General features: G+C 37.5%; 1 long non-coding RNA gene across 1 annotated transcript; it reads left to right on the top strand.

Annotated features, from left to right (window-relative positions):
- Positions 1-3: 3 nt before the first annotated feature.
- LOC135466169 (uncharacterized) lies at positions 4-2,829 on the top strand. The gene is made up of 2 exons (XR_010444096.1): positions 4-2,214; positions 2,250-2,829. It is a non-coding gene; the product is annotated as an uncharacterized LOC135466169 (long non-coding RNA).
- The last annotated feature ends 3,562 nt before the right edge of the window (positions 2,830-6,391 follow it).

Raw genomic sequence — 6,391 nt, 5'->3', positions numbered from 1 at the left:
TGGATTTATATTTACTTATTCTACTTTAGTAACAAATTATTGAAAATTCATCAAAGGAAAAATGAATTCCAAAACTTTCCCTTACTGTAAAGCTGCATCCCTTCATAAGATTGATGGTACCTGTATTGAAGACCTGTCATACTATGTTAACTCTGTGTTAAGATTTTACAGTAAGTTATCAGAACTAAGGTTAATGTGTTTTATAATGAATTGTTACAGGATGTTTAATGTACTTCTGGGTCAGACTCGGTGCATTCAGATGTACTAGTGCTCACTGAGTTCCATCACGTACCCAGTGTTGTGTAGGCAGGTGTAGAACCTTACTGACTAGTCACAGGTTGACATATCTTGTACAGGTGTGTATAGGCCTGACTTGTGCTGTTGCCCAGCATTGCTTTTTGAATACTGCCAATTTTGTGTTTTACTGTTTAGGATTTTTAATGCTTTATGTGTGTGTGAGGGTATTTATATAATTCCCCTCACCCACACAAACACTCCTCCATAGCCTAGGAGACTGGCAAGTGCTGCTACCGACTGTTGACTGGCCTCTTGTGTTCTGTGCTGTGGCTGGCTGTCCTATCAGCAGACTCAGTAAAGTAATACATATACTCACAACTCTAATCCTTCATCTTGTCTCACATTTTCTGCTATCATTGTATCAGGCTACTTTTTGCTTCGTTTTGGAATTTAACTGTCCATCAACAAACTTTATTTTCTGTAATTATTATTAATAATAATAATAATGAAATAAAATAGGAATTACAAGCGTATCAGCATGATCTGTTGTATAAATGTTACAAAATGTTACCACAGCTGTTACTTGGGTGCGTTGTACATGTGAAGGCTATTCATGTGTACTTCAGTGTGTCCTTAGGAAGATGTTGAAGAATTACAGTTCATTTGGGGGTCTTGGAATAAATCCTTTCTCACCTGCCATTGGAAATGACTATGAAATAATTAAAAATTAATTGCTAGTGTGCACCGTTTGATTAAAAATTCTATTTTAAGTGTGATCTATTTAAGACATTTTTTTGTACTTGTAAACAGAAATGAGATTTTTTCAGTCGCAAATATGATAGCTTAAATTTACCTTGGTTTGTAAAGGTATGAAAAAAGAAAAAAAAATTGAAAAAGAAATTAAATGGTGAAGGAAATGTTTAAGAAGAAAACCTGCTTATACATCAACTCTATACAAAGAGACCTTTCATTGGAAAAATAATATTGCACCTGGTGATCTGACGTGTGTCTTCATCACCTGTAAAGAGCTGCAATATGGTTATTGAGTTTACAGTCATCGTAATCTTCACTTTAGGACACTTATATCTGCTGGGATATCTGTTTGCTTTATCAGTAGTCTTTACGTTTGAACTCTGATGTTGTGTTGTAATTTTTGTGTGTGATTTTTTTTACTGTGAATTGTGTATAAACTTGTCTTGTTTTGTAAGCTGGGAATACGGTTAGTGTTCTCCTCTGTCTCAACACGTAATTATAGTCATATTTTCTTGACTGTTTGTTATACAATGAGCTGTTACTTTTCTGTTTCTGCAGCTTGCCCCCAGTAAATTGGGCTTATTTTATCACTTTTTCTCTATGAAAACAATTTACAGGACATACATTCATGTTAGTTTATCTTGTTATTATCTTAATCTGTTTTCCTTTTTTTGTTTTACAGTGATGCTTTTGCCTTTGTTCAAGCTGTCCCTTTGTAATACTGTATTGTCCTGTTTTCTTTCCAGATTTTTACCCTACTCTATATGTACCAATATCTACATGTATCCCCACCTAAAAAAGTTGCTACTTGGGAATATTCCATTTAATCTTAATATCATATTTATTTTAATTCCATTGGTTTGTACATATTTCATTATCATTGTCACTATGGCAGAATGTATTTATTTCTTCATAATTAATAGTTTTTGACCTGTAGAGAGCAGACTTTTATCTTGGAAGGGCTATATATAGTTAAATACTATCAGCAAATTTGGCCTTGTTCAATGTCAGAAGACAAGGTAAAGTGAACATTATTTTGCTATGAGTTTCAAAGCTTTTATTTCAGTATGAGAATATTGTATTTGGATCATACATTGATTTTTTGGTTTGCAATAGTTGACCTTTTCCCTGTGTTTGCCATGTGTAATCTTGAGATGTTTGCTGAGTACCGGTACTAGTACTGCAGCAGATGCTTGACTTGTACAGGTACTAGTACTGCGGCAGGTGCTTGACTTATACTGGTACTAGTACTGCAGCAGGTGCTTGACTTGTCTGTGTTATTTCTCTACCCTGGGGATGGGAATTTCTGTGGTCTGTGGAGTGAGATTGTAACTTGTGAACTGTGAGCTTTTCCTCAGGAATAAACAGTAAAATCATTTATGATTTCTCTGTATTTTGTTCTGATCATGAAGATCTGTTTCATTGCAATTTTAGCTGCATCAGGCGTGTTAATTATAAAGCATCTTAGATCAGATTGCATTCAGATTTTTAACCTTCAGTGTGTCCCTGCTGCATTTTGAAATTGTACTTACAATTTGTGTTTAAAGAAATTGTAGACGGAATTATGTGCTGTTCTTAAATTCAGCCACTGGGGAAAAGCAGTGTCTAAAATATGTGAGGTAAACCTCAAACTTGAGCCATATGGTATAGCTCTTTCCGGTCGACTGGTGCGTGATGTTTTTCTTGGTCCTCAGTTGTCAGTCAAGTCCGTCTCAGACTGATGATTTCCAAGATACATTGGCACCAGCTGATGGTATTGTTTTTGATAGTCTTGGTCAACAATTGTACAGTTTCGCCAAATAAATATGACATTTTTTTAAAGGAAATCTTCAAACTTAATTTTTTCTTACTTTTTCTTTCTTGTGCCTTTTGAATCATGAATGTGGATCATTGAACAACTCCGTTTGGATGTTAGCTTTTCCCATTCAGTGCCACTTACACTTTTTGAAGAGGAAGAACTTTATTGATCTTCAGCAGCTTCTCTTCACCTCTTTTTTCTGGTCATTAGGTCGTTAGAGTTAAAATTGATGAAATGCTTAACATAACACTTCAAGCTTACATACATACGTACGTATGGACGATGGGACGGATATATGGACGGACATTCGGACGGACAGACTTACGGACGAACATGAGGACAGCCATAGGGACATACATGTAGACAGATATGCAGATACAAATGGTACTATAAAACGAGGATTATAGCTAGTAACATGAAGGCAGATATGCCACAAAACGAGAGAAAATTTTTCATGTTTTTTAAGGCAATTTGCTATTTCTTAATAAACCCTCTATTTTTCCCTTATTGTTTGGGAATATTCAGAAATGACGTCATCGATGAACCTACTGAGAATGCAGGACCAGCTTAGCGCCCCCAATTTGGACTTTCCCCCGAACAATGTTGTTTTTACAGCTATCACTGTTGATGTCACCACAGTAGTCTAGTTAATTTCCGGAATGACCGCTATATAGCCTTACCACAGGTTTAATTTAAAGCCCTTTTTGCGACCCAAGAAGAAAATTGATAAGCTTTTTGTAGTTTTATATGTCAAGCCACATCATAACACGTGTGAAGAAATAAAAACCAAGTGTTAAATGTGTCCTTTTCATCTGTCGTTTGGATTACAGTTTTAGACTGAAACCCCAAATTGCTTTGAGAAATGTGCCTGTGGTATCGGACGTTGGGCTGCGTTATGTATTTTGCATTGTGCGAAGTTTTGGGTGAAAGAAACGGATGCGTCTACTCCTATATCCTTCGTGTGTGTGTACCATGACCGCCCTCGATGGCACAGTGGGTAGAGCGCCCACTTCGGGAGACGGTAGATCCAGGGTCAATCCTGAGTCGGGTCACACCTAAGACCTTAAAAAAGTAAGTTGTAGCATAAAAGAGATAGTGCAACGACTGGTTGACCACTATCTGAGTAATGGCTCGCGTGGGGCAGTTTGCCTTCGGTAAATCGTGTCAGTGAAGCAGTACTAGATAAAAGAACGGTGGAAATCCATCCTGCACATTACACGCACTCTAAGGACCTCTTCCGCAAACCCGATCGACGTCAAGGTTTCAATTCGGCCTATGTGTTCTTATAAAAAAGTAATACACATAACATTAAAAAAGAGAAAGCCTTCTAACTTTCAAAAACAAAAAGCAATCTGATGATTTTTTAATTCATTTTCGAAATCAGAGAGATTTCTTTTACATGTTTTCTTTAATACATACGTCGAAGTTTGTGCTGTGGTGAACAGGTACAGGTGAACCTGTTATGTACATAATAACATTTTTAGCAAGTGTCTTGATTTATAACTTTTTGTCTGTCAAGTCCATTCATAACTATGTCAACTGATTGTTCAGCGATCATTTGATGTTAAATGCTTGTAAATTTGATCAGTACCCGATACTGATACTGAATACAAGTACAAGGTTTCAGGCAACAAGGTCCGCTTATTATAGGCCTGTATTTATATATCCAAAGCTATGTATCTTATCTGATATCGTGGATAGAATGTTCTTGAAAATATGTTATTTCGGCCCGGAGCTATTTCAAATCATATATTGCCTGAGGCAAAGGCCATGGTCGTGTATAGTTGGTTTTCGTAGCAGCAGTCTGCGCCGTGACGTCATGGCGCGCATGTTGAACAGGTTGCGTAGTTTGACGTCACGCAGGTGACTACTGTGCAGTCACAAGTTTGAGCGGTGTCGTCTTGAATAATGGCATCCACGTCATAGGTAGGCTCCAGCTGAGAGACATCCTTATAGTCGGTACAGGTGACAGGCGGGCAGTACAGATCGCCTTTCAGGCAACACGCCCGGATCATCACCGGTGAATCGCCGTATGTTAGCTCACAGTGATTCACGCTGAGCGGCCCGTGCATATCACATACGTGGCTGCATGTGCTCGTAATGATGGGTAGCATCGTCAGGACGAGAACCAAAGTGAAGACCTGTAAATACATGATTCGCATAAAATGTCAAAATTCACACAACGAACGAGCTGATGGCATATACACTGTACATATGTATACCAGACTAAATGTCAACATTTACTCAACAAACGAGCTGATGGCATATAAACTGTACATATGTATACCAGACAAAATGTCAACATTCACTCAAAATGTCAACATTCACTCAACAGAGGAGCCCATGGCATGTAAACTGTACATATGTATACAGGACAAAATCTCAACATTCACTCAACAGACGAGCTGATGGCATGTAAACTGTACATATGTATACAGGACAAAATGTCAACATTCACACAGCAGACGAGCCCATGGCATATAAACTGTACATATGTATACCAGACAAAATGTCAACATTCACACAACAAACGAGCCCATGGCATATAAACTGTACATATGTATGCATGACAAAATGTCAACATTCACACAGCAGAGGAGCTGATGGCATATAAACTGTATACATGTATACCAGACTAAATGTCAACATTCCCTCAACAAACGAGCTAATGGCATATAAACTGTATATATGTATACCAGACAAAATGTCAACATTCACTCAACAGACGAGCTGATGGCATATAAACTGTACATATGTATGCATGACAAAATGTCAACGTTCACACAACAGACGAGCTGATGGCATATACACTGTATATATGTATACAAAACAAAATGTCAACATTCTCACAGCAGAGAAGGTGATGGCATATAAACTGTACATATGTATACCAGACAAAATGTCAACATTCACTCAAAATGTCAACATTCACTCAACAGAGGAGCCCATGGCATGTAAACTGTACATATGTATACAAGACAAAATGTCAACATTCACTCAACAGACGAGCTGATGGCATGTAAACTGTACATATGTATACAGGACAAAATGTCAACATTCACACAGCAGACGAGCCCATGGCATATAAACTGTACATATGTATACAAGACAAAATGTCAACATTCACACAACAGAGGAGCCCATGGCATATAAACTGTACATCTGTATGCATGACAAAATATCAACATTCACACAACAGACGAGCCCATGGCATATACACTGTACATATGTATACCAGACAAAATGTCAACATTTACTCAACAAACAAGCTGATGGCATATAAACTGTATATATGTATACCAGACAAAATGTGAACATTCACTTAACAGACAAGCCCATGGCATATAAACTGTACATATGTATACAGGACAAAATGTCAACATTCACACAACAGACGAGCCCGTAGCATATAAACTGTACATATGTACACAGGACAAAATGTCAACATTCGCACAGCAGAGGGGCTGATGGCATAAAAACTGTATATATGTATACCAGACTAAATGTCAACATTTAATCAACAAACAAGCTGATGGCATATAAACTGTACATATGTATGCATGACAAAATGTCAACATTCACAAAACAGATGAGCCCATGGCA

The sequence above is a fragment of the Liolophura sinensis genome, chromosome 6 (assembly GCF_032854445.1).
Source record: "Liolophura sinensis isolate JHLJ2023 chromosome 6, CUHK_Ljap_v2, whole genome shotgun sequence".
In the NCBI taxonomy this organism is placed as follows: Eukaryota; Metazoa; Mollusca; class Polyplacophora; order Chitonida; family Chitonidae; genus Liolophura; species Liolophura sinensis.
The sequence above is the reverse complement of the archived record's forward strand: the minus strand, read 5'-3'. Positions and strand labels throughout refer to the sequence as shown.